Source organism: Cydia splendana, chromosome 16 (assembly GCF_910591565.1).
Source record: "Cydia splendana chromosome 16, ilCydSple1.2, whole genome shotgun sequence".
NCBI lineage: Eukaryota > Metazoa > Arthropoda > Insecta > Lepidoptera > Tortricidae > Cydia > Cydia splendana.
Window position 1 is genome coordinate 11,749,518 of NC_085975.1, and position 13,972 is coordinate 11,763,489.

The 13,972-nt window shown below is 36.9% G+C and overlaps 1 protein-coding gene and 1 non-coding gene across 5 annotated transcripts in view; both read right to left on the reverse strand.

Annotated features, from left to right (window-relative positions):
- The window catches only part of LOC134798312 (zinc finger protein 608-like), a 180,236-nt gene that overhangs the window by 16,366 nt on the left and 149,898 nt on the right, over positions 1-13,972 (reverse strand). The window lies entirely within an intron of this gene.
- Positions 10,195-10,266, reverse strand: Trnaa-cgc (transfer RNA alanine (anticodon CGC)). The gene has a single exon. It is a non-coding gene; the product is annotated as a tRNA-Ala (tRNA).

Here is a 13,972-nt window from a genome sequence, read left to right on the forward strand (position 1 = left end):
CCTTCGTGGGCGAGTTTGACACCCACTTGGCCGGTTTTTTTTATCACAGCGTTTTCAGCCTAACTTCGAACAGATGGTAACAGATACCTTCGATCGTCGATCTTTTCTCTACAGTATCTCGTAAGAAATCCTTCTTCATCACTGAAGTATGTAAAATGCATTAATAGGTAACTTCTTGCATGTGTATGATAAGGATCCTGACTGAATATTATGTCATCTTTTAGCATTTTTTTTCGAGAACGACATTTTCTGCTCTATACAGTACAACTAAGGTTCGAACCCACGATTTTTTACCACCTTACAGACACACACAATACACATGTACTACACACATTAAGGTTAATTATACATATTTGTGTTAGATATTTGCTTAAACTGTACTGTACATTGGTGTAGTTGTAGGCTTGACAGCCTACAGCAAGCTTAGGAGACACACTAATGTAGTAGAGTGAGATGGATATATAAAGCTCTCTGACGTTGATCAGGTCTGCAATGCGCCTAAAGGGTTTATTTGATTTGATGGTATTGTTATTATAATTTAATGTTATATAAAGCGTAATTAATATTGTTATAAATATTGTTAAAGTAGAATAGTTGATTAATGATAGTTGTTAAGACGTTGACTATAACGAAACGCCGATTGACATGATCAGTAACAAACCGCTAATGTCAAGAACTACTGATTTTAGAATAATAACCTATTACAACGCTTTTGTAAATAAATACATTAAACTACATATTTTTCAGCAGACAAATATAGTTTCAATTAGTGATTCCACCTGAAAGTATTATTTGCAAATTAACATCTAGTTCGTCATCATAAAACGACGTAAATTATATACATAGTTAGTCAAAGCATTGATGAATAATGATATGTAGGGATTAGTTTGAAAGCATTATTGTCAATGAACAGTGCCGCTGAATTGCCCCTTTCACCACAAATCCATATATCAATCGGCCTGTCAAACAAAGGGATTGCAATTTGACATTAAACCGAGCGCAATATTTACATAAAAGAGCTTATATGCACAAATCCTTGTCAGTTACCTAATAACAACGGGCACAATAGCCAACCGAACGGATATTCTCAAAAGCATCAGAGCGCGAGCGAGGCGAGATATCAGAAAAACCAGAGTAACATGATCTAACGTTTCCTAACAACTATGCATATTCGGAGACCATCTAAATACGGGTCCGCCCGAGACTTTTATTCGCGCTTGTTCCATTAGTAATAGGAATGCTACCCATATCCATTGATTGTCCTATCAAATGCAGCTATCTGCCAACCTACAAAGGAATATACACTTTATCGAAAGGGCATACGGTATTAATTTAAGCAGGTGCGCAGTATAATGGTCTACTCACACATGCACGGCCCGACTCGTCTCAAGTGCACACACCCGGCAGATAATAGGATGTGTTGGGTATTTAAACGTTTGTATTGGTTCGTAATACGATCAGCGAAGCGGCTGAACTTAGATCAAAGATTATACGTCTGATGAGAACACTAATTAATGACAGGTGTTCTATTTTCGCTGCTATGTCTAATTGGATTGAAATGTTATATGCTTGACAAGGATGTGCTCACAAGTTTATTATGATGTATTATGGATTAATATTGTATAAAAACTTATAAACTAAAAGTATCTAACTATTCTAAATTAATAAAAATAAAACATCCTTAAACCTAAACTACAATCAAAAATCACCCCTCGGCAAGGTCCCGTAGACGCTGGCAGCATTACCACGCTGAATTGCAATGCTTATGCGCTGTGCGAGGAAGCTGCCAACCCTACGGTCCCCAGTCACATCCACCAGCCTCTTTGATATCGCTCCGAAAAATTTCAGGGCACTGGGACCCCATGGGCCGAGTGTTTCCACACCAAAAGGGGTAAAGCTATATTCTTGGCCGATGCGGCTGTACTTAGCCCTTTTTCTTCGCTCAGCCGCATCCGCAGCTGCACCCGGTGAGACGGAGGTGCCATGAAGATGGGACGGGGCCAGTGTATCGACGCATGTAGCGTCCCACACCAACACCCGCCCCATCCCATTATGGATTAATTAATATGAATTGTCAAACAGCCAAAGGCTCATCCCACACGATCTTAAATAAGAATCATACTCTTTGTAGTTTAGTTAACAAATTCAGAATGTCGTGATTATTGTGAATGATTTTATGCTCAGAAAAAATTTACACAACAGGCAATACTAATAACATTCTTAATTAATTCAGTAATCAAAGAGATTTGGATTCTTAATTTAAGATAATATGCAAGACAGGAAAAAATGGGAACGTTTGGGGAAGGCCTTTGCGCGCAAAGCGCCATGCAATTAATTAATTTATATATAATAATTGATTCATTATTTTAATCATAATTAAAATGGTAAAATTCAATTTATAAAAAAAAAGCTATATACATATTTCCTAATAGACAGCTGTAAATGTAAAATTATTACTTATAAATGTTTATAAATAAGTAGATACTATTTGCATGTTACCTGTATATAATTAATGGTAAATACTGTAATTATATGTTAAATTGCATGAAATAAAGGGCTATATTATTATTATTATTAATATGCAATGGCCATCTCAGCCTTATTTGGAAAACGTTTTCCGTTTGATGGCGCAGGAGACTTAAGAAAACAAATAAAATAACTCTACAAGATTGGCGTTGTTCCAGCAAGAAACTAAATCAATTATTTGTACAAATAGGTCATAGGAAATTAAACCAAAAAAAGCAAGAGCTTTCCTTCTAATTAATAACCTAACTACAACTTAAATTTCATGATAAACCATTAACAAAAAAAAAACAAAATATCTCTGGCTTTAACAAGATGCGGTGTTTATATAGGTTGACCAAATTAAAAATACATCCAGAAGTTCTTATTCCACTGACATGAAGGTTTACTTCTCCTTGTCTTACATCGCTGATAAGTTTGCGGGCACGAAATTGATGCAGCGAAGTATTGATGTGGGGTCAGACCAATTTGTCACGGGACATTTGCATGCATGGCCGGCTCAAATCGGTTCGAAGAAATACTGGCAATTTTGTATGTTTTAAGGGAAGTGATGGGTAGTCTTGTATTCTTGATAAGGCTTATAAAAGCTTTGAATTTTATCTTGTATAAATACAAGATAGAATTGTTATGTACACTTAGAACTTTAATAATGAAATTGAAATGCGAAGTTATTTCAACTAGGTGCTAGAATTACACGTCAATTAGCACATTGCATATTTCAAAAGTTTTCAAAACAAACTTGTCCTATTGTTCTCAAATACATAAATGAGTGTCTTCTTAAATTTCCTCGATAATCACAATCAAAGAAAAAAAAATTACAGAACAGGGTTTTATAATATAATTAAGTACCAAATTGTCATGAGCAGTAAAAATAAAAAGGCGAAACAGGCACGAAACACAAACAGTACACGTTACATTTAATTAAAACATACTCGCAAGTATTTTTACCTAGTATTTATCCCTGTCACATCCGTTGGCAGCCGCGGCACGTACGCTGGAAGTACCGCGCGGCCTCGGACGTGACTCGGCCTGCATATTCATCCCTTCCTTATCGCTAGCGTGCTAACTTATGTAAATTTAATTAATCAATTTCGACCCTCTATTCATACCACATTTTTGTGCCTTAACTCGCTTGCGGAGGTAATAACTATTTTGCGCTGCGGTTATTCTTTTGTTTCGTGTTTATGTTGGAACACGTTTTCAAACAACTATGATTATGTGTAAATGGTTTTGCAACACCCATTGTAAGTATTTGCATGTTATACATTCTTTCGATACGCCTGCATTGGCAGTATTTAAGTGCCTCCAAACCGGGTGTAGCCACTTCCACTTGATAACCGATAACTGTATGTATAAGATACAGGAAAAGCCTACACTGAGAGAAAAATCACCACCAGGAATTAATAAACAGTTCTGTACTGGGGGAAAAAATGAAGTTTTAGTAGTAATCATGGAAGTTTCACTATTTCTGTAAAATTTATTTATTTCTACAAACAGCTCAGTAATACTAAATCTAATTTCAGCAAACAGACTTTAGTAAATGGAGCATTAAACAAAGTTCAGTATTTGTTACAATCCATTTTTATTACTACTAAAATTCTCAGATTTTTACTAGTAAAGTTTGTGATTTTTGGAAAAAAGCATCTGTGATTTCAAGTTATGATTTTAGTAAATGTCTCACTTACATAGTTTTGTAATATCTAAAAAACGAGTTCGCGGGAATAACATTACCCCATTTAAAATAACAATTCAGTTGTTACTATAGCGACATTACAAAGTTTACTGGTATTTAGTAGATAGACTTGTTGTGTTTATGTTCATTGTTGTACCAATCACTAAACGAGTTTTGTAATACCAACACAGCTACTTGCTACGTTCATTTGGTTAGAGTTAGTATTGTGTCGGATGTCGGGCGGGCGTGTCTCGTGTCTTCTTTGTTTAAAACATACTTAAGTTAAATAATAAATTTAGGATATATTGTGGGCCATGGACATATTAACCCGCGACCTACTGTGTAGTTGGGGTCTACAGGAATATATTGTTCTGCAACTTCGAGCTAGCTGTTGTTATTCTAGTGATAATGACATCAAAGGTAAATCTAAACTGTTTGCAATTCCAACCTCCCTAGCACAGGTGCGCCGCGAGAGCATGTTGCGCGCGTAATAACTACTAGTCTCTTTCTGACTGTATGAATAAGAAAGGAATGGGTAGAATATCTCGACAGGCTTTTATGGTGCCTCTTTAGTACAGAGATATACTACCAAATGCTTTTTTATTCATACAGACAGAAATAGAGACGGGTAGCTACCACGCGCGCGACATGCTCTCGCGGCGCCCGTTTGCTAGGGGCGGAGGAATTGCAAACAGTTTAGTTTTTGCCTGTGACGTCATTATCTCTAGACTAACAACAGCTAGCTTGGAATCGCAGTACAGTTTAGTAAAACCTATGACGTCATCGTCTCCGATATTGCTAAAGCACGCTTAGAATTACAAAACGGTTAGTTTTCACCCATGACGTCATCACCTCCGATATTGCTAAAGCACCTCTCGGAATAACAAAACCAAATTTCTGAAATTACTGTAGCATACTTCAAATTACAAATATAGAAGTTGTATTTCCTACTAAATGGAAATTGCAAAAGTCAATTTGTTCCTATTAGTTGACTCTCCTTGTCCCCGGATTAAGTTTTATTTTTGTAATTCTAAGTGTGTTTTTGTTAGTTTTTTCTCTCAGTGTACGGACTGGAAGTTTATGCAAATACTTACCTACTACATTTTAGCACTTTGACACATATATTTCGTGAAAAATAATGTTATTAAATTATCTACCTAGACAAAGGGATCACCTAACTGATTATAAGTGTTAATAAAAACATGGACGTAAGAGAAACCAGAGAAATACATAAAAGGCAATACGGACTATTTAACCTTGTCGTTAGTGAAACACTGGCAAGATCCAATTCACGTCAATACACGAAAACAAAAAATACGTTTAACCTCTTTCCAAACACCTAACATTTTTAGGAAATTTCGGCGGACAGCGTACAAATTGAGATAAAAATGGGGGCTTCGGGCGGTCAATCCCTTTTAATCCCCCTGAGGTCTGACCGTATCTTCTCATAGGATAAACGAGTCTGGGCAACCCGAAATTTTGAAAGAACCAGCTTAGCACGAGACCGTGATATAATTTGCAATAACAAAGTGTGTCAATGTCATCGTTAATGTCAAATGTATTGATTATAATGACACAGCCTCACTTTGTTCTATTTAAATCTCTGCATAGCTTTGACTAGGGCTGCCACCCGCCCGGGTTTCCATGGATTTGTCCTAGTTTGGAGGCCGTCCGGGGGGGTTTTCAAAAGGACACTTTTTATGTGAGGAAACCTTATAGAATTTAATTATTTACCGGTATTATTGTGTACAAATTAGGTGAAAACCGTATCAATAACGTCCGGGGAAAAATGCGATTTACGCCAAAGGTTCGGGTTTTTTTAAGTCTTTGTCCGGGTTCGGCCAATTTAGAGACCCCTAGCTTTGACGGACTCTATTCGCCCCACATGACCACGCCCGCGCTCGGTACTCACTTGTAATAAAGCCCCTGAGTATTTGAATATGACCGCTCAAATACCTGAGCCAGCGATGTCCTCATTGCGAGGGGATTCATCGGGTCTTATTCAAATACTTTATCGAGGGGCAATAACAAATGTATTTGTGGAGTTTGATACGCTCTTTGAAGCGTTCCGAACGGTATCTCCTAATTGATGGTTATTTATTTCGTTAATAATCAGCAGTGATTAAATAGGTATCTATGTAATAGACTAATAATGTGTTTGTAAAAAGTGTTATCGATTTGGTGTTGTTGATTTTAATCTCATGACGTGCCCCGCTGTGGTAGATAATAATTATGGCAGAATCATTCATTTATTTAGTGATTTGTAGTGCCTCATTCTGTATGAAGACAGAAAGAAATCAACTAAACGGAAATCAATGCATAGTATATTGAATAAAGGTAGTACAAATAATATTCATACTTTAACAAGTAATAAAGTTTAGCAGGTACTGATGTAGAGTTACATCGTACGGTCATTAGATCTTAATAATATGCTTTGAAGTAAATTTCACAATGGCCAGCGGAAAACCAACTCCATTTATAAATTCTTAGTTACTAGTTGTGCGAGTGAAGTTAACATCAGGTATACGGCTTGTAATAAAGGCCTCATTCACGCTACACTCACCTTCCCAACAATACGGTGGACAACATAATGATATCTATTCTACATACAATCACAGTCTACTAATAAGAAAGAGAACTAACTATCTAGTCCATGGTATAATAATATACTCCGCCTGGTATACTCTTCCCCTCTTTTCGTGGTCACGTGACTGACACAAGCCTACGTCATCATGCGGCAGCACTATATGATAATATGCGATAGCGCTATATAAAGTGGCAATATTATTGTGACGTAGGCTTGTGTCACTCTGGGAAGAGAAGACCATGTTTTATTAGACTATGATCTAGTGAAATCTAGTCTATCTACCACGGGACAAGACATTTAATAAAGTACTTAAGTACTAACATAGACTAGAATTTACTATCTAAGCCAAGTAAGCCATAAAGTAACAAACGTAGACAACTCCATAAAATACCTGCTACTTACAAGTATTTATAACAAGTATTTGTAACAGATATCAGGAAGTACTTAATGGCTTGTCATAATTATTAATTACGAATGTTCGTGAAACAGTAAATTAATTTGACGCCTTATTATCGCTGACGAAACTAAAACTATTACGTCCGGTTCTAACAAGATGATTGACTTTATCACAGACCTTAAATGAAACATTCAAAATTGAGTCTTAGCCCGTTTATATAAGGATTATATAGGTTTAGCACCGGTTAAAGCAAGGCTGCTTGATCCAGGGTTATTTTATTGTTTCACGAAACAATGAACACATAAAGCATTTCTCTATAAGCTATTAGCATAATATGATCAGTTATTCACGATTGACTGGTGGGCAATTGGCGATCGTAATCATTGATCAATTAACAATTAATCAGAGCGACAAATGTGATAATTGAATCAGTGCCCGTGTAAACGTAGTTCGCAAACAAGTCTGTTTTTGCTCGGCCAAGCCTCGCCTCCGCTCGTCTTTATGAATATGTATTTTATTAACTAACCGCAAAAAAATGATACGGCGAAAAACCTTAATGCCAACAACCGCTGTAAAACATACAAGTTACATGTAGAGACTGCTTCTCCTTGCCAAGTCGTGTCTTCATTGTAGATGGCGCTACTTAATCTTATCTCAAAAAAAAATTGTCAACTTGTTAGTCCATGTAATTGTTTAGTGTACATTATGTACAGTCACAACAGGGGATTTTTATGCCATTTAGGGTTCATGCTAAATTGGAAATTCTATAGCGTAAGCGCGTAAGTATTGAACAACGGCACGGTGATGTGATGGTACATGGACTGATTCTAAGTCATACCTACATAAGCTGGTTAATTTAATATCACATTGTCTTCATTCATCATGAGAAACGAGCCTTTATTGTATCGATGGAACTAGTATATACCTACTAGTCTAGAAGTACCTAGTGTTGAACTGTATTTTTTATGATTTAATTGTCTCTGATAAAGCTAATATAAACGCTGACAAAGACCATGAATTACCATTTCAAAAAAAGCACGGCCCGATTCAACTTTCAGATGCGTCAATTAATAGATCTAGAAACGATATTGATTAAATATGTCAGTGTCAAATCAATCAAACGTGACGTTTCTTCGCCACTTTTGACACTGACGCATCTAATCCATATCGTTTCTAGATCTATTAATTGACGTATCTTAAAGTTCGAATGCTTCGAAAAAAAAAAGCATATGGGAAACTTTGGAATCCCTAAACATGAAAGAAAAATATATTAATATATTGAAGAATATTTACAGCAACAGTACAAGTAGAGTCAAACTGGATAGAGTCGGTACAGCAATCAAAATTAAGAGAGGAGTTAGACAGGGCGACCCAGTTTCCCCAAAATTATTTATAGCCGTCTTACAACAAGTAATGGGTAACCTACCATGGTCCAGAAGTGGCATAAGAATAAATGGGAACTTTTTGAGTCACCTTAGATTTGCTGACGACATCATCCTGTTCGCAGAGTGCCCACAACAACTAAACAAAATGATAAATGAATTAGATCACGCAAGTTCAAAAGTCGGCTTAGAAATGAACCTCGAAAAAACAAAAGTAATGACCAACCACCACACATCACCAATTTTAATCAACAATACACCTCTTGATTACGTAGAAAAATATATATATTTGGGCAAACAGTTATCATTCAACACCGATAGAAACTTAGAAGAGGTAGAGCGGAGGGTTGCAATTACGTGGAAGAAATATTGGGCCCACAAAGAAATTTTCAAGTCACAACTGCCGCCATCAGCTAAGAAAATAGTCATGGACACGGCAATACTTCCATGTCTCACTTATGGATGTCAAACGTGGACGTTTGACACAAAAACTAGAAACAAAATTCAGACCACACAAAGACGAATGGAAAGAAGCAGTATGGGACTAAGGCTCAAAGATAAGGTGCGAAATGTTGACATCCGCAAGAAAACCAAAGTTACCGACGCCTTAACTTTCGCGCTAAAGAACAAATGGAAGTGGGCAGGCCACGTCGCTAGGTACGAGGATAACCGATGGACTCGGAGAGCAGTGGACTGGTCTGGGCCGCCTGGAAAAAGAGCGAGAGGCCACCCGCATGCTAGATGGGCAGACGAAATAACGGCAATAGCAGGCCGAGGTTGGCTTAACACAGCCAAAGATAGAAAAAAGTGGCATACCTTGGAGGAGGCTTTTACCCGAAGGGGGTCCATTCAACAATAATGTCAAAAAATTTAATCTAAATTCTAATTTTAATTTTAATTCCAATTAATTTTAATTATTTTGTGAAATTAATTCATTCCAATTAATATGTCAAATAAACTATTTAGTAAATGTATACACTCAATAATTATAAATTTAAAATTAAGCTAAATTGAAAGCAACGTAATGATCTATGTCATATTGTAATAATGTACTTATTTATTTATTTATTTATTTTTTTGCATGGACAAATAAAAAGCTTTATTATTATTAAAGTTCGAATCGGGCAGTAAATACAGTTTTAAAGAGAAACTTCCAAGTTGACACAAAGTATAGGGTGGCATTTTTAAAAGGTAGGCAGATGCCTTCATGACGATTTGTAGGAAATTGTCGGGGTTTTATTATTTAGGGGTGGATTTCCCCTATAAATGGTAAATGCCGGGCCGGTCACGGAAAAGTTAAATTAGAGGCCGTCCGGTTTGGTTGCGTGTAATCGCTTCGATTCTGTTTTGTCTGTCGCTAATGAGTCGACGGAGAGTCGTTAGCGACTCACTTTGTACGTGTTTTTTTGGTTGGGTTGGTTGAGCAAATTATAGTGTTATTATGAGAACGTATATTTATTTTATAATGCAATGTAGGGGATCGAAAGATACAGATTATGATTTTATTTGAAACAACACGAAATTTAAAACCTAATAAAAATATGAAAATTGAGGACATTCATTTTTTTTTTTTACTATTTATTTATTACTATAGGATGTTAAAAATATAAAATTAAAAACAAAAAAAGTCAATTGGAGATGCTGGGATTTGAACCCAGGACTTTCAGCATGCGAAGCAGACACTCTACCACTGAGTTACATCCCCGCGTGATATCATGTACGAAATAAGTAGTCAGTTGCCGCAATACCATCTGTGAAAAGGACATCTACTACTAAAAGGATTCCACCGGTCGTGTCTATTCAATAATTTATAAGCAATCATTATTGATATTAGAAAAAAACGTATGTTGAAAATTTTTGATGGTTTGAACAAAGTAGGTAAATCTTAACTTAAACATCAAATTTTAAAACATTTAACACAACCATATTATTTCCAGATATTGAGCCTAAATCGCAAAATTTTGCCACAGTATCTAGTCTAACCAATAAAATTACTTAGTTATAGGTATATCAAACATCAAACATCAAACAAACATCAACATTTATTCAGCAAATAGGCCACAAGGGCACTTTTACACGTCATCATTGAATTTACACAGGTATATCTCTTAGTTGAGACGTATGGTAAGACAATTACGATACGAATTGGGTGAGACTGATTTGTACCATACAGACCTTTACTTAAATTTTATTTAGTCTCAAAACTAAGGGCCACTTATGGTGCAAGTGGCCTCATACTAAACCGGGGTTAACCCGTTAATCCTGGAGTTACCTTGGTTACCAGTACAATTTGACACTGGGTTAACGGTTTAACCGGTTAACCCCGGGATAGGCAAGTGGCGCTAAGGCATCCTCTACTAGAAAACCACCGCACACCGGTCTATGTATTTTACCCACAGCCCGTAAACTTATAAGAGTTATAAGTTTACCCTACCCTAGCATTATCCGGAGCGAACGACAAATATCACTAATTATTTCAACCATTAAGTACGTGTTCTGGGCCTTTAGTGGGAGCATGAAGGTGTAAAGGCCTCGATGGGACGAGGTTATTAAATAGCGCGATGTTATCGACTGTGGTGTGCGCGATGCTTGCCGAGCAAGAGCGAGCCTTGAACAAATGTGATACAGGTTGCATTTAATGATGTATCCCTACTAACATTGTAAATTCAATGATTTATACTAACATTCTGTCTGTCTGTCTGTTACCTCTTCATGCTTAAATAGCTGAACTGATTTGCTTAGATAAATTTGGTAGTAATTGCATGTTATTTGAGAATGCGTATCTTCAATTGTATGGCGGCGGCGGTTCGTGTGGCTCGACTCGAGATAGATATTTAATCCTCACAAAAAATTTGAATTGAGATCAATTGAAGGGATGTTTACAAAAACAACATAACTGCTTAGAGCGGTTGACACTTTTTTAAGAACATTGTTTATCGTTTCAGGTGTCAACCAGTGTAGTCTGTTACGTTGTTTTTGTAAACATATCTTCAATTGAGAAACAATGTGTCACAAGTATTAATAGGTAGGCAACGAGGTAGTTATTGAAATCGATGTCAAGCGCCATTCATTTATCACGTAAGACGATTTTTTGCCAGTTTTTGACCCCCTCCCTCCCTATGTAAGAAAAAATAAGATTAGTATGACCCCCTCCCCCCATATATTACGTAAGAATCTAAAGGAAAACATTAGTACACGTTTGGTTATGTTTTTCCCCTAAATCGTCTTACGTAATAAATGAATGGCGCTACACGATTTTCACGTTATAGGTACATCACTGATTCGATAGAAACCTTCCCTCGCCCGTGCTCGCTAAAAATTGGAATAAGAGACCGGTAATTACCCTACTCTTTCACTCCATGTTTTATGTTAGCCATGAATATTTTAATAATAAGCGTAAAGCGTAAGAGAAAAAGTTGAAGGCATTTGAAGCATTGTTAGTATAGCCACCGTTTGAAATGTATACTTACTCGGCTGAATACGTAATTAGGTATTAACCTCATGTTTAATTCATCATCTTTGTATCTTAGTTTTTCTTATAGCTATGCGGGTTTTACCAGTCAATTACTGTAGAGTAGTACTTACTCCTAAGTCCCTTCGGATTTAAAATTAATATGAATAGGTTACAGAGAAATAACAATACATATTAACAATTTTAATTAGAAAGTTGTAAATTTACTTTCTAGTTGATCAATGATCATAGATGCGCATTATTCATTGTACTGAAGATTACTAAGACTCTGCTGTCTGTCTGTCCGTCCGTCTGTCTGTCGATGGCGCCAGGCTATATCTCATGAACAGACATCGTAATTCTTTTAGCATTTTCGGTGCAGTGGAGTGATGTTAACGGAATTTGTATAAACAATTTCAACCCTAATGATTCATTAGCGTTAATTACGTTAATATTAACCTTAATTTACCATTTCAGTTGGAATTGTCTATACCAATTCCGTTAACACCACGCCGCTGCACCAAAAATGCTATAAAATTTACGATGTCTGATCATGAACCGTGATAGCTATACCTACCCAATAAATTTATTAGAATTTAAACTGTTGTGAGACATACTAACATTGAATAATTTTACGGTTTAGACTCACTTGTTTTTAGTCACTCGCGTGCGACGCGGCGAGCCGCAGTACGTGATACACGGCCGTCGTGAACGCTGCTCGCACTGTCAGTGCTTGAAAAAGGAGACCTAGGCTCTCCGAAACATGTCGCGCGAGTGGCTAAAAAGAAGTTAGTCTAAACCGTAAAATTATTCAAAATGATTAGAGTGGAAATTTTCACAAATGATGTATTTCTGTTGCCGCTATAACAACAAAAACTAAAAAGTACGAAACCCTCGGTGGGCGAGTCCTACTCGCACTTGTCCAGTTTTTTCCTTAATCCGCCAAGCCACGTTATTTATCGATGTAGAATAAATACCAGGATTTAAGGAAAGCGAGGGGGAAGCGGGGAGCCTCGACAACCATTAGGCCGTTGATTACCGCGGCCCGTAGTAATTAGCGCGCCTAAATGGACCTATTTCAGTCAACTGCTCTCCTGGTAGTCCTGGTGCGCCGTTGCGATCTCAATCAGGCAGTAGACATTTAACTCGGCGTTTCAGCCAATTTACCCGTCCTGAGAATCATTGACAGAATTATTCTTGATAGTAGGATTATTTAGTAGCTGTAGTGTAGCTAACAAGCCAATGAAGAGTAGGAATTGATACGGTCCCGGTTATTTTATTTGAATAGACTATTTTCCTTATGGGTCATACATACCCAAACAAACAATGCTTAGTAAATTTTCTGTCCCCGAAAGTTACGGAAGTTTATGGGCTGAAATCGCCCCCGACACGTAGGTAGTTCTTTTTCCTGTACCAAAATTGTAGTGAAATATCAGAATAGAGGTAAACTTTATCAACCAACATTAATTATTATATTACCTACCTACCTATTCATTGTAGTTGTATGTCAAGTACGTATACTAATTTCTAAGTAAAGAAAATACTGTTTAAAAAAAATCACGTGATATTAAAGCTCTATTTCGGCGTGTGCCTGACAACACGGCTATATCTATTTATACACACCAAATTTGCTTTGAGAAATCGTACTGCAATGCAACTAACAACGGTTTATACGGTCTGTATTTATAACAGAAGACAATCCTTAGATGGAGTCCGTTAAGAGCAGTGAAATGAAACACACAATGTAGCGAGCGCCTGCCGCCATTAGGGACAATAGCACAATGCACCCCCGCCCGTAATTATTATAAAACACGATAATAAATCACCATCTGCTCGCTTCTGTTGCCACTTTCCAAATTTATCCGACTGTCCTGAGGGAGGCAATTCACGCCCTCTTCGGGCTTATTTATTTTAGGCGGCTTACGGAAATTAAATACGGTTTACCGCACTCGGGTTGTAA